The following is a 27,886-nucleotide window of genomic DNA, read 5'->3' as shown; positions in this document are numbered from 1 at the left end:
GCGATACTGGCAGTTACAGAGACGCGTAATAACTAGGTGTAATCACATAATCATTATTAACTAATAGTTTTACATTTGGAATGATACGTTTCATTTATAAAAGTTAAAGAACTGACGGTAAACGTATTTGAAACTGTTGCATATTTACCAGATATTAAACATTTTACCTTCCTGGTGTGTATTATGCAATATACAAGATAGTCAACGTCATCACATCAGATGTTAACTGTCCATTGACAAATATAAGCCTCTCCCATAAGAAGGGATTTTCATGGAGATGCCACGCTTGCGGTGCCCAGCAACGGTTACTGGCCCAACGGATATCCAATATAATAATATTTAAATAAAGAACCCGACAAAAATAAATACAGATATCTGACTGAAATAGCTAAGTTCGCCATCAATGTAGATCCAGAGGTTTTTTTTTTTTGATAGGTGAAAATGGTATGGTAACCCCGCCTGCGCTAGTGAGATACGCTGGCGGAGCACCAGTGAAACCATCTATCAGATGAGAATGAAAACAGGCCAGTTAGCCCATCATGATGAATTCATCAGGAATTAACCATGATAGTTTCCAGGGAAAACCACGAGGAGGTCGACCTGGTTGGGTAAATTGCTAACAATGGGATTCTCAGTCTCCATTACTAACAATCCTTTTCCCCCTGTAGATCCAGAGTAGAGTTGGGTATTACATAGCAATACATATATATTGTAATTACAGTATCTATATATTGGCCTAATAAACGTATATATTAAATATCAGTTAGCTAATATATAATATTGAAATGTAGCACTCGATCCAAATTAATATACCTATTCGACCAGTGTGGGCGATTTCAAAATGGATGACAATCTTTCTCATCATCAAGGTCCAGAGAAACCCAATACCTATATAGATATCGGAGGCGTACCGATTTTACCCATCCCTAGTCCAAAAGAACCTAATATATTAGTTATAGAAATACTAATATGACCATGCCTATATTTCTCTTGTGACATTATAACTTCTCCCCTTTCATAAAAGACATTTATACCTAAGCAATAGTTTAACTTTCCCATGTCTCTAATATCAAATGTCATTTAATCGTTTCTTTACTTCGCAAAATAGCTTTTCGTTTTTTTATGATATTCTTTATTAATTCCATATTTGTTTTCTTTTTAACAATTGAAGTCTTTTTTTTATACAACTTAGAATGGCAAACAAGCTAACGGCCCACCTGATGGAAAGTGGTAACCGTCGCCTATAGACATGAGCAGTACCATGGGCATAACAGAGTATACTGTTTCGCCCATGTTACCCCCATGCGTTGCCATTCCTGAGGACTCAGGTGTTATTCCTCTGTACCCAGTAAATTCACGCCATATCTCACCCTTCAAACTGAAACACAGCCATGCAAACACAACTGCTTCACGGTTGAAACACGAATGGGACAGAGGTACCCAAGCAATCGACTTTTGTACAAAATCTTAAATTATTATTTACAATCTCAGTGAGGTGACGAAATAGCCCTGAAGTGTTTATTCTGCAATTAGCTCTGTTTACAGACAAGCATTTTAAACTATCCTCCAGACAGATTATTGACGTTTCTATAACAGTACATACAGCACAGTAATGATTAATGAGAATGGTTGTAACTAATAGATTTACTTATTATTAATTTTGACGTTGCATCTAAAATGATCTTTATATGTTCATTATTTTTCTACAATTACATAATACTCGTATTAAACAGTTAACGTAGATCATTTATCATCTAGATGGAGTCAATTGCTATAAAAAAATGCTAAAAAAACACAGTATAAAATTTAATTTTTAAAAGGATATGGACTACTTTTTAGCCTAATCACTAGTATCAATTTTGCTGTGACGCAAAGCGTCAAACGTTCCCTGAAGAAGGCTTTTGGATGAAGTCGAAAAAATTGTCAAAAACGACAAAAACAGAGTGAGTTAATAAATATTCTGTTATAGTTATAATATATATATATATATATATATATATATATATATATATATATATATATATATATATATATATATATATATATATATATATATATAAAAGAAATAAGAATACGATGGAGGAAAAAAAAGGGAGTCTTACATGCAACTCTGAAGTATTAGAAAATTTGTCCTTCCTCCCTAAATTTATTTTATACAACTTCGAATGGCAAGCAATCTGACGGCCCACCTGATGGAAAGCGGTAACCGTCGCCTATAAACATGAGCAGTACCATGGACATAACAAAGTATACTGTTTCGTCCATGATACCCCCATGCATTGCCATTCCTAAGGACCCAAATGTTATTCCTCTCTACCCAGTAAATTCACGCCATATCCCACCCTTCAAACCGCAACGCAATCATGCAAACACAACTGCTTCACGGTTGAAACACGAATGGACCAGAGGTACCCAAGCAATCGACTTTTGTACAAAGTCTACCTCTGGTATCCCTCCCTTCCTAAATAGTATTACCCCCTCTTTTTTCTTTTATTAAATAATGTAGAATTATTATTGTCATTTTATTACAAAGAAGAATAAGCCATCAAATTATAGTTTTGAACACATATGTTAACAGCACTATTACATTCTTTACGGAACACCACTAATGTGACCCATAGGTTTTTAGCCACTTTTTCGTCTATTACGACCCCAATTTCATCATCATAACAAAATGTCATTTCAATTCATGATAACAATAAATCGGTCATTGTGTTGACTAATTCATAACTACATAGAGACAGTCATCGACAGTTGTCAATAGCCATAATCACTATGCCATGACCAGTTTAGTGAGAACCGATTTTGGTTGACATTCTATAGGCATATTTCCTGTCTACGATACATTGAAAGCTTTTAACAAACACATGACAGTTCAAATTATAATGGACGTCAGCTTATGTGCAATATGGCAGTATTGACAAATTATTATATTATATATAAACAAGCAATTCACCCCAGGTTTGCATAGCTAGTACAAATAGTTTATCATTAAATAATAAATTTAGTGTCCGAAGAAAATTTAGCAAATAATATAAGTATGCATGTGGGGGGGGGGAAGTAATGTGAACTACCAGACCCGTTGCTGGCAATATACCCTGTCAGGTCGACCTCCACGTCGGTCCCCCCTAGAAACCATCGTAGAACCACCAAACCAACCAACCATTGAACTCCAGGTGTATTCATCACTGATCTGCTTTTTTTCGTTCTCACTTATCATTCCTCACTGGTGCTCTGCCAGCGTATATAGTTAGCGCAGGCGAGGTGATTAATCCATTGTCATCCATTAAAAAAAACTATACATATGTACCTATAAAGCACTGGTATTATCAAATAGAATGTAATACACCATTTTTCTGTCGAAAAAGATACTTACTTAGTTATATTATACAAAATATTAAATAAAATTACTAATTACATGTATCTCAAATATTGTTTAGAAAAAAAAAGATATTTTACACAGATTGTAAATGTTACTTTTTTAAATAACTCTTAAAACCAAACTTTCACAAACCAAAGATTCACCAGAGGGAGACTTTGTACAAAAGTCGATTGCTTGGGTACCTCTGTTCCATTCGTGTTTCAACCGTGAAGCAGTTGTGTTTGCATGGCTGCGTTTCGGTTTGAAGGGTCGGATATGGCGTGAATTTTCCTGGGTACAGAGGAATAACACCTGAGTCCTCAGGAATGGCAACGCATGGGGAGTATCATGGGCGAGACAGTATATTCTGTTATGTCCATAGTACTGCTAATGTTTATAGGCGACGGTTACCACTTTCCATCAGGTGGACCGTCAGCTTGTTTGCCATTCTAAGTTATATAAAAAAAAATCTATACAAGTCCCAAAACATTTTATATCGAAGAATTTTGATAAGGTAAACAACATATAATTGTAAACAATCGACAATAATATTTTATTACTTGTGGTGTATCAAATTAAATTCGTTATGGTTGGTCTCAATTTACCATAACCATGACAACCCGTTTTTTTTTTTGATGGGTGAAAATGGTATGGTAACTCCGCCTGCGGTAACAAGATACGCTGGCAGAGCACCAGTGAAGGGTAATAGATGAGAATGAAAATAGGCCAGTCAGCCCATCATGAAGAATTCATCAGGAATTAACCATGATAGTTTCCAGGGAGAACCGCGAGGAGGTCGACCTGGTTGCTAGTAATAGGATTCTCAGTCTCCATTACTAACAATCCCTTTCCCCCCATGACAACCCGTTAATGTCCCAATACTGTGGACGGTTCTCTCCTCATAAGTAATGTATATTGTCACACTATACTCCAGTGGCCAGTGGGCTTGGTATAGGATTTATTTAGATTTTTTTCTCATCTTAAACTGGTGTGTTATTACTCTGTGTATCCCTCAATGGCTTATTACGAAATCCTGGGGACAAAAGGGACCAACCACCCACATATATTATTATTATTATTTCTGTCCACTGATAAGCCTTCCCTTGATAAGTGGAGTTTTACCAGTAGTTTCCACACCTGGCAGGCAGGTTTTTTAATCAATGATAATGGAACGGTAACCCCACCCGTGCTATCGGTATACACTGGCAAGGCACCAGTAGAAGATGATAGGTGAGAATGAATGCAGGTCAGTTGGCCCACCATGATGAATTCGACAAAAATTAACCATGATGGTTTCCAGGGGAAACCGCGCGCAGGTCTACCTAAGAAGGTATATTGCTAGTAATGGAGCTATAAGACCTCATTACTAACAATCCCTTTCTCCCCTAGCAGGCAGGTTGGCAACTGCAGTTAGGCCTTATATACATATTAAACCCGCTTATTAAATAATAATTCCTACTAGTACTATAAATGTAAAAATTTGTTTGTTTTGTGAGTTGTTTGTTATGTCTTGACTCCTTAACACCTCAATAATCATCATGAAATATGACAAACACATATTATACGAAATGGAAAAAGATATCTATCTATTTACTCAGGATACCGAAGTTGCAGGTGAAAGCCTGTACTTAAGTAAGGAATATAAAAAGTAAAATCCATTTTTAATAGCAATTATATATATGGTAACTGGACAACGGAAATTTGGTGATGGTAAAGGAAATATTATACCCATGTAGGTCGACCTCCGCGCGGTTCCCCGTGGAAACTATCGTAGTTAATTATTGTTGAATTCGTCACGATGGGCCTACCGACCTGCTTTCATTCTCATGTCATCACTGCATATACCAATAGCGCAGGCGGAGTTACCACATTACCATTCCGTTTTCAACCGTTCAAAAAAAATGTAACAAACGTAAATTTAATTAACTTACTATGTTTGTCGTTGCAAGGTGAGACGCTGAAACTGAAAGCTGAAGTATTCGCCCTACATAAACCTTCAGATGAAGTCGAAACAATTGTCGAAAATTTTAAACACAATAAATTAAATAGATACTCTTTATTGTTTCCTCCAAAAAATTACAATAGTAAACTTATTACAGATACAAACATTTACAAGAAATGATCACAGTGAAAAACAATGGGCGACCTTATCGTTGAAAGCGATCTCTTCCAGGCAACATTTGGATGGAGAGGAGTAATTATAAACAGTTTGAGCGGAGGCACAATAAAAATTCTATCATTTCTAAATATGGAAATAAATACCTGCTCATTATGAATGAATCCAAAATGGGGATATCCCCAAAAGAACTAAAGTCACATACACATATAAGACATAGCCTGACAGGTAAACAAACCAAAGTGGTAATGGGCTTGTCACATAGCTCGAAAAACCGATAACGAAGGAATGAAAAGGCATGGGGGGTGTAATAGCCGAAACAGTAAACCCTGTTATGTTCATGGTACTGCTCAAGTCTATAGGAAACGGTTACCGCTCCCCATCAAATGAGCCGTCAGCTTGTTTGCCATTCTAAGTTGCATAAAAAAACCGATGGGGAAGAAAAGTTCTTTAGTGGTGACCCCGTACGAATAAAGACTAAAATAATGATGGAATGATAAAGTTTTTTTTTGGTGGATGAAAATGGTATGGTAACCCCGCCTACGCTAACGGGATACGCTGGCAGAGCACCAGTGAAGGGTGATAGATGAGAATGAAAACAGGCCAGTTAGCCCATCATGATGAATTCATCAGGAATTAATCATGATAGTTTCCAGGGGGAACCACGAGGAGGTCGACTTGGTTGGGTATATTGCTAGCAATGGGATTCTCAGTCTTCATTACTAACAATCCCTTTCCCCCCAACGGAATAATAAAGTTAATTAAATTCTCGTTGTCCAGTTATTTATAAACGTTTACAACAACCAACCTTTTTTTTTACATATAGTAAATTAATATACGGGCAGATTAATTTCAATGTATATATATATGTATATATATATATATACATATATATACATATATATATATATATATATATATATATATATATATATATATATATATATATATATATATATATAGCGATTATTACGTATGTTACCTCTCGCTCAGCCTTTGTTATCGAGACCGGGTCATGATCGGAGGTAACGAGGCGGAAATAAAATAAATACTTGTATACCTCATGATTGATTGACCACAATATGGACAATACTGAAATGGTCAATTTAATATTTATTAGCGCTAATCTAAAAGACATATTGCATAAATGTGACAACCAATTAACATTGATGAATTGACAAGTATTTATTTCTGGGTTATGTTGAGTCATCATTATTGTTTATTTATTGATTATAAAAAAATATAAGAAGTATTAAGCATGCTTATAAGAGCGAAGCTCAGTACTATGTAATACTTATTCTTAGTACTGAGCTTGGCTTATTTTATTAATAATAATAAAATAATAATAAATATTTTTACTTTCAGGTATATACCCATAGTTTACAGTCATTGCGATTATAATTTACTTTTAATTAATTAAAATACAAATACAAATGTCTTTATTGTGGATCATAGGTCAAATTAAGGTATTACATGAGTTAAATAGTATCTCCATGTCCTGCTATATAAGCGTACAATATATGGAACAGTTAACAGTATATAAAACATAACATTTAAAATTATACAGTGAAACAAAATATATTTATATGAGACATTATTTTTTACTAATGATGACTATTTATCTTTATCATTGATATATTCGTTTAGGCTATATATATAAAAAAAAATATGGTACTCAATTATGTTTATTTATTTATATGATTATTTCTACTCCTCAACATTGAGATCTTTTGCCTTATTTTTAAAATTAAATAAATCATTAAAAATAAGAAATATATATTTAGATTAGTAGTTCAGTGAAATTATTACTACTACAGTTATTAGGTGAAGTGAATGCTCGTAGATTATATTTATATTGATTGTAATAACTGACGAAAAAAAAAAAATATTTGATCTTTGTAACACATCGGTATTAAATTATTACTTTATATATATATATATATATATATATATATATATATATATATATATATATATATATATATATATATATATATATATATATATATATATATATATATAAGAAGATAGATATCCCAAAGAGGGTTGACGTCAGGCAGGCGGCAGGTCGTAAAACTATAAGCTAAATCCTTTTGTAATATGGATAAAACCATATTATCCCAATTATTAATAAACCATATTATTAATAATTGGGATAAGGGTAGGAAGATGATGATGATATATATAAGAAAATATCTTACTAGTATATAAACTATTATTTAACTTATATTTTATAAATTCTATACTTCCTATCCTAATATAAGAAAACATAACCAATCTAATTATTATTATTATTATTATCAAATCACTATTCAAAAATGCTTATATTTAAGTTTATTTGACTAAAAAAAATATTTATTAGTTTTAATTATAGCTAATTAACAATTTAAAAAAAAAGTGTAACATGTCATAAAAACTTTCAGAAACCTTACCACTTATAAATTGTTGTGCAATTATGTTGAACAAACACATATAATAATACGGGCCGATCCATTAATCAATTACGCAAACAACTAGGGTAATCTTATTTATCCACGCTTGACAAATACCAATGTGTATTAAAGAAATTGGCCAGCAAAGAATAGAAAGCATTCAGTTAATGACAAGTCATCGATAAATAGATATAAAGCAATTTATCTACATGGCTGTACGCGAGTGATTGATACTTAAATTTAAGGGTAAACGCTTCTGGAATAAGTTCTTTTAATGGTATTTAAATAGGTGTTCCACGCTGCTTCTCGTCGTGAAACTCGTTATCAAGCGATACTAAGAAAATTATAAAAAAATACATATATACACCAAATATTGCTTTTTAATTTATTACACATATTTTTTCAAAATAACCACGAATAATGATAGTCTCTTTCTTTTTTACGCCATTTTTTCCATTATACAAGGTCGAATATCCTCATATTTTTGGGTCTGAATACTATATACTGGATTGTCATTTCTGATAACTGGAATTTGTTAAGGTGCACGCTATTTTTGACCACCAAGCTAAAGGTCTCTGTCTCACAGACATCAATATTTTGGTATTTGAAGGAGAAAAATTTTTATTCGCAACAAAATACATTAATAAAATACATATTATGTAGAAGCGGTATATAAGGTCATTAACTAAAAAAAATATCACTAATAAGAAAACCAGCATAAAAATAATCAATAAGGTTGCCTGGAAAAAATCGCTTTTGGCGATAAGGCCGCTCTGTGATAATTTCTTATAATCATTTGTATCTATTCTAAGTTTACTATTGTAATCTATTGGAGGAAACAATAAAGAGTATCCACCTAAATAATTAGTTAACATAACCATAGGACATTGCTGATTAAACATTATTATTATTATTGCCGTTTAGTCCCGGTATAGAATAGGCCACCCCTTCCATTCCCGTGGATGTCGTAAGAGGCGACTAAGGGGAGGTGAAGGATGGCCAGCAGCGTTCTTCTTAAAACATCTTTAAAGCTTGACTGCGGTTGGCAATCCACTTGGTAAGTACTGGCAAAACCCTCCAAGGGGGAGGCTTATGTTCAGCTGTGGACAGTTAACGGCTGAAATGACGATAATGATTATTTTGTGTATCATCATTATTCGCATTGCTTGCATCTCTTAATTCATAAAACAAAAGCGCTGCTTCGCCTTAACATTTAATAAATCTCATTATATTTGTCATAGGCACAAATTGTTCTTATTATTTAAAAAAAAAATGCCCTAATTACCGAACGTGGGTGTATTACGTTACATACAGTATGTTATTATCAAATTCGCGAACAGGTTCGCAAAATTTATACCTATATACGCTTTCACAGCAATATTTATTCATAACCCTTGATCGAAAGTGAAATGAAGCCGGCCATTATTTTATTACGACTATGTTTTTTTATAACAGCTTAACAATAACGGTTAATATGATTACATAACGTTATGAAGATGTTAGGCCCTTTAATAAGCACGTTTCGAAAGAAAATTGTATACTTATGTGAGAATATGTCGATGGATTGGTAAATTTCTAATAGTAATAATTAATAAAAAGCCCACGAAGACGTTAAACGCTTTTAATGTGTTTATTAACTCTCAAAAGTTTCAAATACAAGGAGTTTCTCAATTTTGCCTTTATTTATGTGTATTCTGCACTAATTTTGATAGAATTAAAAAAAAAAAAGTTATAAAACATATCAAAAGTAAGTTTTTTTTAATAAAAATTCCAAATTTTCAGGCTCAAATTCGTGTTTTTGTTAGTACCGAAATCGGCACAATAAATATAGTTTAATATTTCGTTCATCATAAATCCTACTATAATAGTCTAAAAGAACAATATTTTAACATTTTAAATATTTTTAAACGTTATGTATCATGTACTTTTAACACCAAACTTATGCTTCATTCGATCTCGAAATTTCCAAAAATATTCCCTCTAACGCGGGTTGCTAGTTGCAAATAAATACTACTTCTACAACTTAACATGGCAACTTTAACACTCTGATAAATAACCATACCCATTTTACAATTTCTCTCAGGCTATTTAACGTTAACGACGAATAAATAATATCTTAATGACATAACTAATAAATAATTGTTATATTTTATTACACACACTATCACTAACAGTTAAAACGTGCCAGTTTTAACTGTTACCGTTATTATTTAATCTGTGTTATCTAATAAACATGTACTTATGCCGAGAACTTACTTATAGATCAGATTACATTTGTATATAAGCTAAGTATTGTATAGTCTCCTAATAGCGTAACATAATTAAGATTATTGCAATACATTTTTAATTAGTTTCAGTGTGTACAAACTGGTGTTGTGTAAATAGTATTCAATTATGTAATGTCAGTAATGCTGAATATTCCATAAGCCATGTCTATCAGTTTTCTATTTCTGTTCTCGCTTGCAAATTTTTAATATTAATTATAAGAGTTCTTTAAATATGGCATTATTGCATTCTGCAATGTCCTCTCTTACTCTTGATGAGGTCTTAATATAGTTTCCAAAACTAACTGCCCTTTGGAATTATTGCTCCTGCACCTGTTGCACCAAAAGTTCACTTCTAAATATTCCGAGGATCCCTGTACTCACTCAATTCTCCGTATCGACGATCGCCAGTTGGCTCCCTCAAGAATCACAATATACGGAACATAATAAAATTTAATTACTGAACACTTTCTAAATAATTTATTGCCATTCTGCGAAACTCGACAAGATTACAAGTCAATAGTCCGGATACTGACCTGTTCTGAGATTGTTTTGCTAGCTCTATTCTCCTCAACATAACATGGAAAAAGTCCCTAATATAATTAGTCGAGTATAATTATAAATTCAAGCAATTAAGCATAATTAATATAAGCAAGCAAATAAGCATACTTAGAATAGGTATTGATGCTAAGATGCTCTTATATTTATACCCTTTAAACACTCTTAAAATATACTCAATTAAAGCTAAATTCTATCTTACATCCAGCACGACTCTAAAATAACCTAGTGAAGTATAATATTTTTTTTTTATTTTTTTTTTTATTTTATTTATTCATAAACAAAAATTTGCATTTGAATGTTATAGTAGATACAATAAATTTATACACTATATAAAATATAAATTAAATCAAGCATAAATATGCATATAGGTATAACATAGACGTATGGATTGAAAGACGATGTAGTGACAAAGATTGAAAATGTAATATTATTGTATTGGTGAGGCCATTTGAAGATGAAAGAAGAATTACGAATAAGATTTATCGATCATGAATTAATGAAAATATCGGTAAAGCTTGCCCTAAACGGATGTATATCAGCCAAATAGGCAACGTTCTGAAGAAGGACCAAATTAAAAGATCTATGAATATAGAGGAAGCGAAAGAGGTCTGTTTGAATCGAAGCATTTGGCGTTCCATTGTTTCTGCCTACCCTTATTAAAAATCAGGCGTGACAGATATAGGTATATATGCTGTCTACGTGTCTATATATAAATTTACTGACTGATGGTATTCCTTTCATGGTCAACTACAAATTGGGGACACAACTGATATCGAATAGCAGAATGTTAGGTTTGAATTCCGTCGGATCGAAATATCGGAAACTAAAATTTATCAACGTTAGCTTATTAGACTCGAATGTGTATCGACCAGTTCGTTATATGTGTTTCCCGGTAACATAGTTACGTTAAAAAATATTTCATATATCTTATAAATCAATTAATTCTGAAGAGAATCTGATTCTGAACAAAACATTATACAATTAGTCTATACTAATATTATAAAGAAATAATATTTGTTTGTAATAAATAAAAACTAAATAACTGTTTTTAAATAATACAAATTTTTATTTGCATTAACATAGGCCACGAAATGTCGACTTTGTCACCTGTTTAATTGACTTAAGCAATGCAAATATTTCTAATTCATAAAAATACAACGAAATACATTTTTTTTTATACCACTGTGGTGGCAAACAAGCATACGGCCCACCTGATGGTAAGCGGTTACCGTAGCCTATGAACGCCTGCAATACCAGAGGTATTACGCGCGCGTTGCCGACCCTGAAGAAACCTCTTTACCCCCTTTTGAAGAACCCCATGCTGTAGTCTCTCGGGAAAACCTACATATTAATATTTTAATACAAATAAAAAATCTTTCACCTGTAGAAAGCTACATTGTTAGCAAGTAACATATTATTTTCGAAAATTCTATCTACCGATCGAAGCCGGGCCAGGTCGCTAGTCTACAATGAATTTAATAATGTTATTTTGTTTATTGCAAACGTTCAAAGGATGCAGTGACCCCTCAGCGTTCCAAGAAACGTGTGATCAATAGCCACTCCTTACTTCATTTATTTATTTTTGAAGAAATCTTACAGCTATAATAACTTAATAATTAAATATACATGACAACAATAAGCTAATTAAAAGCTACCACATGTAGTTAACGAAAATTGAATTACTTACAGTCTAGATAATTAATAAGTGTTCAAACATAAGAATAATTTGCGATGTTTTTTCTTATATAACTGCTTTTAAAAAGAAAAAATGTTTAAAATAATTAAAATTAATTAATAATTAGATCAACAACAAACTGTAATTAACAAACAAGAGGTGTTTATTCTTTCATCTGTATCAGAGCTTATAACTGAAGTTCTGACTGGTCTAAAATTCTTGTCATAGTGAAGGCTGGAATATGAATAATTCACCTCCGGGCGTTATTTGTATGCAATTATGCATTATGTCATGGTCAGAACAGCAAAAAATCTAAACATAATACAGACATGTAATCCTTAGTTAGACGTAACGGCTGTTAATAGTAAAGTGGGTTACATGATATTAATGTTAAAAAAATTATATCACTAAATGTAATCTTTTAATGACTATTTACGTTACTATTTACCAGAGGGAGACTTTGTACAAAAGTCGATTGCTTGGGTACCTCTGTCCCATTTGTGTTTCAACCGTGAAGCAGTTGTGTTTGCATGACTGTGTTTCGGTTTGAAGAGTGGGATATGGCGTGAATTTACTGGGTACAGAGGAATAACACCTGAGTCCTCAGGAATGGCAACGCATGGAGGGTATCCTGGGCGAAACAGTATACTCTGTTATGTCCATAGTACTGCTCATATCAGCTTGTTTGCCATTCTAATTTGTATAAAAAAAAACCTACGAGTATAAGTCTCAATAAATTATTTTAAACTACTCTTCGCACCAGAGGGACATTTGAAGCAATGGTACAATAGACGTTTGTATACAGCTCTATCCAAATAACTGTAGCTCTGTCGGCTTTCTACCGACTTCAAAAAAGAAGAAGACTCTTCATTTGGTTCTATTTATTTTTTGTTTGTTACCTCATAACTCTGTCATTTATAAACCGATTTGGAAAATTCTTTTTTATCTAACATAAAACTTATACTATGGATTTTAGACAATCAAGACACTTATTCAAACACTTTTTAATATAAATACATACAATATATGGTAGTAAAATTATGCGATAGGTACTTACAGAGGTGTACATATTAATTTTTATAACACATGGAACAAACAAGCATTTCAAACAAGGCAAGCGGTTCACCTGATGATAAGTGACTACCGCCGCCCATGAGCACCCGCAACGCCAGAGGAAATACATGTGCTACCTGCCTTTTAAAAAAGAATATGCTCTTTTTATAATTTCTGTAATTCTGATGCATAATAATAATGATAATATAATAATGTATGTGCGACACAATACTTACAGTCTTCTTTCAGTCCTTACAGTGTATTCTATAAAGTCCATACTGCTGTTCATGTCTATAGACGAAGATTAGCACTATGGTATTCATTAATAAGTCTTATGACCATATTGTTACGATTAATATCGGTTTTTGTAGAGTAAAATGTTACTGTCTTATCATAAAAACACTATTTAAAACAAAGTTTAATACCATAAGAGACAAACGACCATGCGGCGTACCTGAAGATTACCGTCGCTCATAAGCCCCTCAGAAAAATTGTAAATATGTTTTTTTAAGCAATTTAGAATGGCAAACAAGCTGACGGCTCACCTAATAGAAAGTGGTAACCGTCACCTATAGACATGAGCAGTACCATGGACATAACAGAGTATACTGTTTCGCCCATGATTCCTCCATGCGTTGCCATTCCTGAGGTTTCAGGTGTTATTCCTGTACCTTGTAAATTCACTGCCATATCCCACCCTTCAAACCGAAACACAGCCATGCAAACACGACTGCTTCATGGTAGAAACACGAATAGGACAAAGGTGCCCCAAGCAAACGACTTTTATACATAGTATCCACAGGGGTATAACACAGGGGTGTTGCCGACCTTTTAAAAACAAAATGCTAATTTTATAACTTTAAATGCCAAAATTTATAAACTAATATAATACAATTTAATACTTTAAATACCTTTTATTTTTAATAAGACAGACTCTCTTTTATTTAAACATAAACAGATGTTGTACTCTCTTTTGCGGTAAAAGTCAAAACATGTACTGAATACTTGTCTATGGCAAGTTTAACTTTTTTCTGGTAAAACGGTTTAATTTTGTATCGAAATATTTCAGGTGAATTTCCTTTACTGAATACCATGTCGGCACGTACAGTCCGAGGCCTTGAGATGAACAAAAACTGGCCCACGGCCGTTTCCCATTTTAGAGAATTAATATTTTCGATTAGTGCCAGTTTCACCTTCCATAACGATTTTGCATAGTTGTTAACCTGAATATAAATTACTAAGACACTGCCATCGTGCGTCCACGACGCTGGCCAGATGAAAGTCACAATTTCACTATATGATTTTGACGAATAAGGAAAAACACGCGAATTTGGAAAATTTTAATTAACTAATTTCATTTTCTTTACGTTTCCAATGTTTCCAACCCGCTGTGGTTTCGCATAAGTTAGCACGAGTTGGTAACTTATAAAAAAAAATTTAGGAGATACTTTACATAGATATAGTGGTATCTAAACACAAAATAAGTATCGTTTAAGATTTTGAGACTACAGCACGTTTATAAGCTACAGTAACCGCTTACCATCAGATCGGCCATATGCTTGTTTTCTATAAAAAAGTAATAGATTGTGATCCACAAAAAAAGACTACCAATACTGATCCGATTTTAATAAAATTTCTTTGGGATAAAAAAGAATTTTCCAAATCGGTTTATAACTGACGGAGTTATAAGGTAATAACATAACATAAAAATATACAACAAAATTAAAAACTTCAGGCTTCTTAAAAATTGTTAAAAAATATATGTGACATTGAACCCGTATAAATTTTTTTTAAGTCCTCACTATTCGTAACAACTAATAGCAATATTCAAAAACTGCTATATCAAAAAAAACCTAACACGTTAACAAGAGAACTGCAATGATTTTCGACGCACTAGCTCCGATGACGCAACCGACGGTGTCATTCTGTGCTCGCTGTAATCACACGCACTCATATTACTTTCCTCGTACTTTCGCCAACCAATAATACTATAAATAACAAGTCTGCAAGTATGTGTGTATGGAACACAAAATCAATTCGTCGCATCAACAAATCGAGATACTAACTTGCTATCATATTAAGATGATAAGTTATTGTAAGACGCGACAATTCTTTCGTGTTACAGTTTTTTACCTATCGTAGTCTCTATTACATTATATTAGATTACATTGTAAATAATTCCATTTAATAATAAAAAATGTAACTAGCAAAAAAAACTATAACAAAATTACTTAGAATATGTAGTTTATCATTTATATAACATAAAAGAAAATGTAAATTTAAGTAGTTTTTAGAAGAATAAACAAATATAAATATTATTTTTCTTTAGAATCTCTAGCGATCTTTGAAAGGTTTTCATTTATTAATTTCAAACAACAACATTTGTCCTTGCAGTTGATTTAAAATTAATGAGTTAATTCAAAGTAATTTTAATAAAAATGAAAATATTGTACCTACATGATTATTTCGCATCTGCCTCATCAATCTCTACTCACTGGCCGCCATTACAAGACGAATATAATTTGATAATAGCGCCGTAATTGTCAGAGATTGGTCGTTCACAGCTCGTTACTTAGTTTCTGGGCATTAGTGTAAACTGACCATAAATGCTTATTATATAATATAAACGGTTCACAATACATTACAACACGTTACATGAATTCGTGAACTTCGCCGACGGTACAGCCCTCCTAGATAAGTGGCAAATCAATCTCTCAACAGATACGGTTTCGTCATTATGAAGAAAAAAATTAAACGCCGGATATTGCTGTCTCATCTATCTTACACACGTGATAGCGATAACCTCTCTATCGATAGATTGGTTTCATTTGCAAGCAAGTCATATATATTAGATTTATCTGGGACTTTTTGGTCCTTCGAGCCCAATATGAATCAGAGATCTATGGCTAAATGGGGAAAAAAGATATATAATAAATCGTGAGGTTCTTACGTTTTTATCTTGACAGTTAATACCACAGACCAATATAGTAAAATTTAAAATAATGAATTAGTATAAATAGATATAGCTATGGAGAGAGCTACGCTCGGAGTTTTTTTCTGTAAAAGAATCTGAAATGAAGATATAAGTAAAAAACCCAAATCACCAACATAGCTCGAAGAATAAGCAAGCTCAGGTGACAATGTACTGATCACATAGCTCGAACAACCGACAACTAATAAGAAAAAAGAATTCTTGAATGGCGACCCCGTACGGATAAACGCAGTATAGGATGACCCTCCACTAGATGGTGTGACGACGTCAAATGCATTGCAGGGAGTTAGTGGATGCAGGTTACTCAGGACCGTTTTCTTATGGCAATCTAGGAGGAGAGCTATGTTCAGCAGTGGACAGATAATGGCTAAGATGATACATAAAAAATACAATTTCTGTTGTATAATAATTTATGATTAATTATTTTGATAGCGTGTGATATAAAACCCATGTTTTATTACTATTTGGTACCTACTTGATACTAGGATGCAGCTTGAACAATAATACTTGTACAATTTTAATCTAGAAATAAACTACAACATGTAGTTAAAGGCCGTTCTACAGCCGGCTACAGCAGGTGGTTCAAGGCCGTTCCTTATAGCAATCTATAAGGGAGTCCTATGTCCAGCAGTGGACAGATAGTGGATGATAATTATCGAACTATCTGTGGACCATATTTCCTTCAAATCCGTTTAGACACGATTAAGTAACAAACATTCGAACATCCAAGCTTTCACATTTATAATTTAGTAGGTAGAATACTTGAACCACCAGGGTTTCAACTGAGTGGTACAAGTATAAATGTATTGAAATTAATGTACACCACACAAACATGTGTTCATAATCCCTGCTCAATTAAGTACCGCATCGTCTTCGAACACGTGTGCAAGCAATTTATCATTTTAATTTATAGATGGAAGCAATGATGGATCAATTTAGATGTTCAGAAACTTAACGTCAATTAATATGTCAGTAATTGTTTCACTTTTACTTTTTTAATCTACTATTTACGTTTACTCGACTCCTGAATTAAGGAAGGTATTGATTTTTCAACCGACTTCCAAAAAGAAGAAGTTAACTGTCCACTGTTGGACACAAGCCTTCCCGATAAGGGGAGTTTTGCCAACAGTTGCCACGCTTGGTAGGCGGGTTGCCAACCGCAGTTAAGCTTTTAAAGATGTTTTAAGAGGGACGCTACTGCCCATCCCTCGCTCTCCCTTAGTCGCCTCTTACGACAACCACGAGGCTTTTTAATGGGTGATAATGGTATGGCAATCCAGTCTGCGCTATCGGTATATACGGGCTGGGTACCAGTGATAGATGACTGATGAGGATGAAAGCAGGTCAGTTAGCCCATCCTGACGAATTCAACTAAAATAAACCACGACAGTTTCCAGGGGGAACCACGTGGAGGTCGACCTGACAAGTTATATTGCTAGTAATGGGGCTATTTGGTCCCATTACTAACAATTCTTTCCCCCCTCCCCCACGAGGCTTATGTTCAGCAGTGAACGGTTAAGGGCTGCTATGATTACGATGATGATTGAATGAATGAATGAATTACCAGCAATACATCCTGTCAGGTAAACCTCCAGGTGGTCCTCCCTGGAAACCGTCGTGGTTAATACTTGTAGAATTCATCACAATGGACTAACTGATCCGCTTTTATCCTCACCAATCATCTGTCACCGGTACCTCACTAGTTTATACCGATACCGCAGGCAGGCCATTTCGTTATCATCCATAAAAAAAACACAAAACTATTCGTAGATGTTTATAAATGTCATTGCAGGTTTTATATACGTGTTACAACTACAGAGACCCGACTGACGATGACTGACAGTAGTAAACAATGTATTGACGTCCCATTAATGACGTCAGATGTTTTTTTTTTACAACTTGGAAAGGCAAACGAAATGGCGGAAAGTGATAATTGTCGTCTATGAATATGAACTGCTGTTTCTATTCTTTCTCAAGTTATAGTTACGTCCATGTACATCACAAAACACCTTGTGATACCTAAGAAAGAGGAATTACATAGAAGGAATGATAAAATAAAAACTGTAAATCATATAGTTGCCTCTTTTCTTCTTGTAGTAATATTATTAGCAAAAAGAGGACGTGAGATATCCTATCAGTTACTTTTTTTCTCAATTCGTAGTAGGTTAGTGTATATAAAATGTTTTATATGTTAAATATTTGACAATAACAAATTTTACATTACTAGATTATACATTCGACACAGTTTATTTAGAAAATATGCAAACAGGTTGTATCTGAATTTGGTAGGCTTATAACATTTTCTATACACTATGCCTGCTATGAATTGTCAATTTTAATACTCCTTCTATGTAATTCCTTGTTCATAGTGTGATACCCATAGGTTCTCATGCATTGTCATAAGGCATTATGCGTCAGTGCCCTCGGCGTAGAAAAAGAAAATAAATTTATTTTTTTATCTATGCCATCGGTATAATTACATTCCCATATCTCACCTTTCAAACTGTGATTCATATCTAAATCACACAGAGAATACGAAAGAAGATGGGACGGAGGCGCAACTTAAAGTTAATCGCACTGGAAGGAAAGTGTGTCGATTAATTTTCAGATTTATAAAGTTATTAAAAAGTTTAATGTTAACTACAAAAAGTTATCGCAAAGGGCGATCAGCCGACCCGAAGTTGAATGCGTGACCTCCATTTATTATTATTATTTTCAATGGATAATGTAAGCTCTTTAACATTACGTCAACCATCTAAAATTGTTTGTTGAACAAATATTACCATAATGCATTTGGCGTGTATGTGTACGCTACCGTAGCTAACCTTAAACTAATGGGGGGAAAGGGATTGTTAGTAATGGAGACTGAGAATCCCATTGCTAGCAATATACCCAACCAGGTCGACCTCCTCGCGGTTCTCCCTGGAAACTATCATGGTTAATTCCTGATGAATTCATCATGATGGGCTAACTGGCCTGTTTTCATTCTCATCTATCACCCTTCACTGGTGCTCCGCCAGCGTATCCCGTTAGCGCAGGCGGAGTTACCATACCATTTTCACCCATAAAAAAAAAAAAAAAAAAAAAACCTTAAACTAATTTAGAATACGTAATGTGTGAATGTAAGATGTTTATATTGCTTCAGTTAGTGTTTTTATTGCTTTCAGTTAGTTGGTCAATCTAGTCACTTACACAAAACTGGCTGCCTCATACAGTTTTGCTTGAGCAAACCAATACAATTCCTGTCCACGTTCCCATGAAAATTGAGATTCATTCATTCAAATTCAAAAACCGTTTTCTAATTCACACTTTTTCTAAATACACCAAAGAGATTCGTGTACAAAACTTTTGTAACTCCATCTTTGCTGTATGAACTAGTTTATTTTATAGTTTACGTGTAACTGATACACCAAGATCGAATGGTTCATCCAAACTTTATTCTCTTACACATAACTTTAAGTGTTTTTTTAAAATAACTTGTATTCCAAACGTTAAGATTTGTCAAAGCTGGCAGTACACCCTCAATTCCTTTCGTGTTACGAGTCTTTATAGGCAGCAATAATCACTTACCATCAGGTGACCAGCATACTCGTTTACCCCCTGGCTTCTAAAAAAAAAACATTTTAAATATTCAAAACATTTTGTTTGTTAAACAATAAATTAAAAATACAAATATTTGTCAAACACTTTTCCCAAAAACATAACAGAGATGAAATATAAGATATGATCCCTATTTCCTAAAAATGAAACCATTTCTATCAAAATAAAGTGGTATCCAAATGAAATGCTGAAACAATTTAGACAAGAATCGACGACAAAGGCTCAATATTATTTCTGTCCTTTGTGTTCGAAATAGACAATATCACTCACAAGTTGTATCATAAATCTATTTCAACATTGTCGATGTTTAGGAAAATTTTCTTTTATGACAATGGAAATGTCCTTTGAAGATTTTAATTTTTTTTATACCACAAAGATGGCAAACAAGCATGCAGCCAGTCTGATGGTAAACGGCCACTGTAACCTATGGATGCCTGAAACACTAAATGTGTCACGTGCACGTTGCCGACCCTGAAGAAACCTTAATATATCCTTATATATATATATATATATACTTATATTATAATTGCATTTTAATATAAATAACTGATGTTAATGTTGCAAAATAAATAAATAATTTATTTAAAAATAAAATCTTTATTTGTCAAATGTGACATAAACCTTCTATACTGTTGTAAATAGCAGGATGCAGCAATAAAACTTATATGTTTTTGAGATATAAAATAATAAGTTTAGTGAAAAAAATACGAGTCATGTCTTATAAAAATTTGACATAGAACAAACTTAAAAATAATACGTTCTAAAAAGCTCAGTGTCAACAGCCAGTATTAAAACTTCAACATATACTACCAATTTTCTTCCTAGGTATCTCATCATATTATATATCTAGGTTTTATCCTTATTATTGCCTGCCAGTCATATTCGCGCCCGCATAAAACTTTCGACGCTTCAATAATGTATTACCACAGATAAAAAACGATACGGAAATAGTAGTTTTTTCTTCATTGCAGTAATCCTTTTCACACCGCGGCTGTGCCAGCTGTATGGGAACCGACCGTTGCGTCATCTACAGAGGAAGTGTGAATGAAACCTAATCCGAATGTATGCACAGAGATATGATCTACACTTACGGAATACGCGGTCGCATTATGTCACAATGAGTTTCGGTGCAGGTTGCTGATGAAGTAATTAAAATAGTTCCTTTTTTTTTAATTGTAATGTTAACTAGAGTTTTTATTTAACCATTAATTCATTGACATTACAGTAGTATGGTTTCTTTACAATGGTTCTTGTAGTTTTTTCTCAACAAATAACTTTCGGAAAAAATATACACACAAATATACAGAATTTACATTAGAACTTAAAAAAATGGTCAACTTTTTGATTAGATAAATAGTAGTCTTATGTACTTTGATAAGCTATATTACGCTATGTTTTTACCTAATTTTATGATTGATATTGGAATGATCGAAGCTTAGATTATATAGATGGAGCATCGAGCCTTAGAAACTGATTAACTTTTTATCAGTTAAATGTTAACTGACTCGTTTTTTTTTTTGTCCGTGTTCTATATACTTACGTATAAAATGTTTCTTGACCTATTATTGAATGAATAAAATGAATGTTTACACATTAAAAAGACGTAGAAATTATAAGACATAAGAAATATAGAAGTTATAAAGGTGATCCCCTTGATTCACGCAAAATTGTATGAAAAAGTTGACCCGTTTTTTTTTCAAGCATTTGTATAGAGACACTTTATCTATATAATCTAAGATACAGAATTACAAAAAAATGAAGATTTAAGATAACTTTTTTTGTAAGCCTATTTAAATACAGTTCATTTTGGCTTAACTTTTTAATGATTTGTTTTTTATGTCAGCCATTAGGTTATTGAAAAATAAATAGAAATATTCTCAAAGTAAACTATAATAATAGTACCTTACGGGTAGCCAGAAACAAAATACATAGTAGGATGTAGCCTCTGACTACCCCATTTGCGATATAATTCGTGAGCATATTGATTTTTAATTTAAACTATACGTATAGTCGTATAGTTATGGATTTTATTTAAGAATGTTGTCATCTTTGTAATTCGCTTGTCTGGTTAGCATACTTATCTCTTTACATATCTAACAATTTTATAACTTTGTGCTTTATGTATGTATATAAGTAGGTAGGTAGAAAGTAAGGATATACATTTATATTATTGCATATATTATATTTCCATATATATTTAAAACTAATAGAATTTTCATCGTGCTTCTGATCAATCTGTTTATAACTGCTCTTCTCCATTTAAATGTTGCCTGGAAGAAATCATTTTTAGCAATAAGACCGCCAATCTTTTGAAGGAAACAGTAAATAGTATCTATATATTTCCAAATTCCTATTTTATTAGAAAATCGTGTCATTTTGCAAACATTTTCTGAATCAATCACGTTATCAGAAATACTAAATCTAAGAACTCGTCAACAATGCAATAGTATACGCAATGTCTTTATCTAAGCATGCAGTAGGATTGGATACAAGATCTGTGCCTATACTTTATTCTGTAATAAATTCAAAATGCAAAATTAATAATAAATTCACATCTTCAATTGCTTGAATTGTGAAAAATACATAAACTTGCTCATTTGCGTCACAGTTTTATACTCCTGCGGATATCATCGTTTTTCAATAATATTGTAACCAATGTTTTTGTTCCAAAATAAAGAATTATTATTATTATTTTAAAATGCACGCAATTATTATTTGGGTTAAATCATCTGCCATTCATCACAGTCACTGTATGACATAATAATGTTAACTATTACAATAAAAACATGAACATACAGTCATTATTAGAACTATCTATTTAAACATTGTTTTAGCATAGATCACGATACTCTTGTAGTCCAAATAATTTAGTATTTGGTAACATAACATATGCATAACAATATTGATGGCTGTCATCCTAAATGCGATCGGATGTGCCAAAGATCGTGAGGTCATTTCACAACGGACTATTAAAGGTCGAGGCACATTGAGATATTTGTAAAGGTAATATGTGTTTGATTTTATGCGACTTCAAAACAGGTTTTTTTTTTTACAACACTGGGGGCAAACGAGCATGCGGCTCACCTGATGGTAAGTGACTACCGCCGCCCATGATCACCCACAACACCGGCGGCATTGCAGGTGTGCTGCCGTATCGGTTATGTTGTCGTATCGGTTCGGAAATACTGCTGCTGGAAGTTGATTCCAAAGAATGGTTTTCATTGTACAGTATTTTTTTTGGTATTTTACAAAATATTTGCGTTAATTTTGATATTTTCATCCGATTTCAAAAAGAAGGATGTTCTCAATTGCGTTGTATTTTGTTTATGTGTATGTTTGTTATCTCATGGAGTTATGAGTCAGTTATAAACCGATTTGGAGAATTATTTTTTTATCTGATAGATAAAAAAATAATTCTCCAGACTTCTTCGGACCCTTAATTGTGAGCAGATGTAACACAAATGCGTGCCTGTGTATCTAAAAATCTAGTATGCTCAGCCTATAAGCCTAATCTAATATATCTATAGCTATTTCACCAGTGTTTACATACATGAGCATAGTATTAAAATCCAGTATAATCTAGGTCAAGAATTGTAAACAGTAAATTGCTATGAAATTATATTTGAATTATTTGTAAGTTTTTTATAAGAATTGTTACCATTATTAATTGTTTTAATGTTTGATTCAATCAATATTTATACTTTTTAAGTTTTTAATTTTGCATACCTAATTATGGCAATATATGTAAACTTATATTTATTACTAGCCGCCCGTCCCTGCGTCGCACGGGTGGACATTTTTAACATTTCCCTTCACTGCTCTGCTCCTATTGATCGTAGCGTGAGGAAAGTATACTATAACCTGCCCAGGAGTATAAACAATAATAGTACCAAGTTTCGTTAAAATCCGTCGAGTAGTTTTTGTTTCTATAACGAACATACAGACAGACATAGATCTACTAGAGACAGACTTTGTACAAAAGTTGATTGCTTGGGTACCTCTGTCCTATTCGTGTTTCAACCGTGAAGCAGTTGTGTTTGCATGACTGTGTTTCGGTTTGAAGGATGGGATATGGCGTGAATTTACAGGGTACATAGGAATAACACCTGAGTCCTCAGGAATGGCAAAGCATGGGGGGTATCATGAGCGAAACAGTATATTCTGTTATGTCCATGATACTACTCATGTCTATAGGCGACGGTTACCACTTTCCATCAGGTGGGCCGTCAGCTTGTTCGCCATTCTAAGTTGTATAAAAAAAAAGACAAACAGTCAGACAAAAATTTTACTGATTGCATTTTTGGCATCAGTATCAATCACTCATCACCCCCTGATAGTTATTTTGGAAATATATTTCATGTACAGAATTGACCTCTCTACAGATTTATTATAAGTATAGATTAACATCTATATACTTACCATGTTTCTTTTAAATAATTATTCATTAATTCATTCATTCATAATTGTTGTTTTATTTTATTACAAGTACATTAATGCGTTAGATACTTGTATATCAATCTAGTTGGACCATAACCATTTATAGTACCAAGTTGAATTAATAAAGCTGCATCTACTACACTCATAAATAATGATTACCCGCGATTTAAAATCGATTCCATACAATGAAGGCCTATTCATTCGTGTTCGTTTTGCAGATCGCTTGTTATTTTATTAGTAGCACTCTCTCATTGAACAGGCGGCTGCTCTTAATAAGAAAATTGCTTTGAATTATATTTGTTTCCATTTACGATGTGAAAGATAACGTGATTAGTACTTTTAAATATATATATAGTCCATTCCAATTGAACATAATGAAAATATATATAGATGTTTCCTTCCACGAACACTCAGGTTGTGGAATGAGCTCCCTGCCGAAGTTTTCCCAAGAGACTACAGCATGGGGTTCTTCAAAAGGGGGGTAAAGAGGTTTCTTCAGGGTCGGCAACGCACGCATAATACCTCTGGTATTGCAGGTGTTCATAGGCTACGGTAACCACTTACCATCAGGTGGGCCGTATGCTTGTTTGCCACCTTAGTGGTATAAAAAAAAATATAACCAAGTTTTATTCAAATTATAATTGAAATACCCTTTAATTTAATTTTACTAGACCAATGCACCGCCATTTGCTCTATCTGTTTAGTGTAACAGTTAACTGGTAGAGAATGCCATCAGACATTAAGTCCGCCCTGTAGTCATATTTAAATGTGTGCAAAAGTATAAATAAATAAATTAAATGAGTAACACTGTCCCATTCGTGTTTCTACCGTGAAGCAGTTGTGTTTGCATAGCTGTGTTTCGGTTTGAAGGGTGGGATATGGCGTGAATTTACAGGGTACAGAGCAATAACACCTGAGTCCTCAGGAATGGCAACGCATAGGGGATATCATGGGCGAAACAGTATACTCTGTTATGTCCATGGTACTGCTCATGTCTATAGGCGACGGTTACCACTTTCCATCAGCTGGGCCGTCAGCTTGTTTGCCATTTTAAGTTGTATAAAAAAAACAAATTTGAAACATTCAATTAATAATTTTTTTTGTTTATCCATTACAAACAAACAAACAAACAATTAAATCTTTCCTCTTTATATTATTAGTATATATTAGTACAATACTTTTATCACAATTGAAGTATATTTTTTTTATATTTATGTAACAAAATCTAAAATTGTTATCAAATTGCAATGATGAGTTAAAACGTTTCAGTTAAAACTCACTGTAACTCTAACTTAACAGTGTACCATGCGACTCACATTATTATATAATATACATTCTATTGTGTCAGAGACAACATGCTATCGGATAATTAATCTGTACGGTCCAGAAATCGATGCTGCGTGTGCGCCGTACATTCTGTACCACGAACATCAATTATACTATTTTTGGGTGAAAGCCTTATACAGACCTGTTCTTGGGACTATATTCTGGGCTTCGGTGTTGTAATGAGAATCGTATATATCATTATAACGTGACATAATTAAAATATATGTTGTTTTGATGTTTGCCGAGTTTCCATCAGTGCAACCCAGAAATATTTTTAATATACACTGTAAGTGAAAACACCGCAATGGAAGCGTTTTACGATACCAGAGGGAGACTTTGTACAAAAGTCGATTGCTTGGGTACCTCTTTCCCATTCGTCTTTCAACCGTGAAGCAGTTATGTTTGCTTGGCTGTGTTTCGGTTTAAAGGGTGGGATATGGCGTAAATTTACTGAGTACAGAGGAATAACACCTAAGTCCTCAGGAATGGCAACGCATGGGGGGTATCATGGGCGAAACAGTATACTCTGTTATGTCCATAGTACTGCTCATGTCTATAAGCGATGGTTACCACTTTCCATAAGGTGGGCCGTCAGCTTGTTTGCCATTCTAAGTTGTATAAAAAAAAAATTCTGTCAGTCAAGGAAGACAAATCTGGCATGGGCTTCGTGACTTCTCTCTGCTGTAGGTCGGCAGTTCGTCCTCAAATCGTATATGGACGTACACACAAATTCTTACAGGTCCTTCAGGGCATATACAATTCAAAACACTCAATTACAGTTTTTTTTTACCGGAACTAGCGTCCGCGCACACGCCTCCGTTCAGTCTGTACTTTTATTATAGTTAAACTCAGATGGAAGGAACACAATATTGACGGACTCCTATATTGTAACCAATCTGTTTTATTAAAAGGGGGATAAGGCTTTATTTTTAACATATAATTTACTGGGTACAGATGAATAACACCTCACGAATGACAACGCATGGGGGGTATCATGGGCGAAACAGTATACTCTGTTATGTCCATGGTACTGCTCATGTCTATAGGCGACGGTTACCACTTTCCATCAGGTGGATCGTCAGCTTGTTTGCCATTCTTAATTGTATATAAAAAAAAATTGCTTTGAGATATTTTTAAATGTTAAAAAAAACTATTATTTCCACTCTCCATCGATAGGAAATTCAGTCTTGCACGTTAGAACCTAAATGGTCGCGTACAGTGCAGTTTCAGAGGAATTTCTCCCGCGAATAATGCCGACGTTTTCCTTAGAAACTACAGTATGAGGTCTTTCAAAAAAGGAATACTATGATTTTTCAGGGTCGGCAATGCACATGTGACATCCTTAGTGTTGCAAGCGCCCATATGCTACAATGACCATCTACCATCAAACAGACTGTATGTTTAATTGTAACTTTATCCAATTACCTCTACCTTGCTATAAGAGTATTAGTATGTGGGAAACTATATGTATGTATGTTTGTACCGTTACACTACATTTACAAGCAGAAAGTGTCTTTCAAATATACTCAACGGTCTTTTGTTTTCGAAAGGGAAACTAGTGAGATTGGGAATTTAATGACCCAAATAAATGTACGAATATTATATAATTCTGTTTAGATGTACTACCATGTGATGTGTTTCGCTCGCACGCTCTGTTCTCTTTTGACTCCGTCGGTATTGTGTTTTAAGCTTTTAATTATTCTTGTACTTCATATGGTTAAGATCGTAAAATTAATGTATCCCAGTTCTAAAAGTATATATAAGTATACATTCATTCTAGACAATGGAACAATAATAGGATGGCAAAGAGGACAAAAGACACTCTCGGCTTGAAGTGAGTTCTGGATCCAGTGGCCATGAAGATAGAAAGAATGTAACATTTATTACATAATTTAGTAAAAAAAATATTGTCGTTTAAGAATTACAGTATTAACTGAAAATTATACATGAACTAGCGTCCCGCCCTGGCTTCGCACGGAAGCAAATTGCATCACATCATATTAGAAACTACTAAAATTATCAGTGTTTCTCTATTATATTATGTATGTATTATACATATAAACCTTCTT

The sequence above is a fragment of the Galleria mellonella genome, unplaced genomic scaffold (genome assembly GCF_026898425.1).
Source record: "Galleria mellonella isolate WM207_F2 unplaced genomic scaffold, CSIRO_AGI_GalMel_v1 utg213, whole genome shotgun sequence".
NCBI classification, from domain to species: Eukaryota; Metazoa; Arthropoda; class Insecta; order Lepidoptera; family Pyralidae; genus Galleria; species Galleria mellonella.
This window is presented reverse-complemented; position numbering follows the sequence as displayed.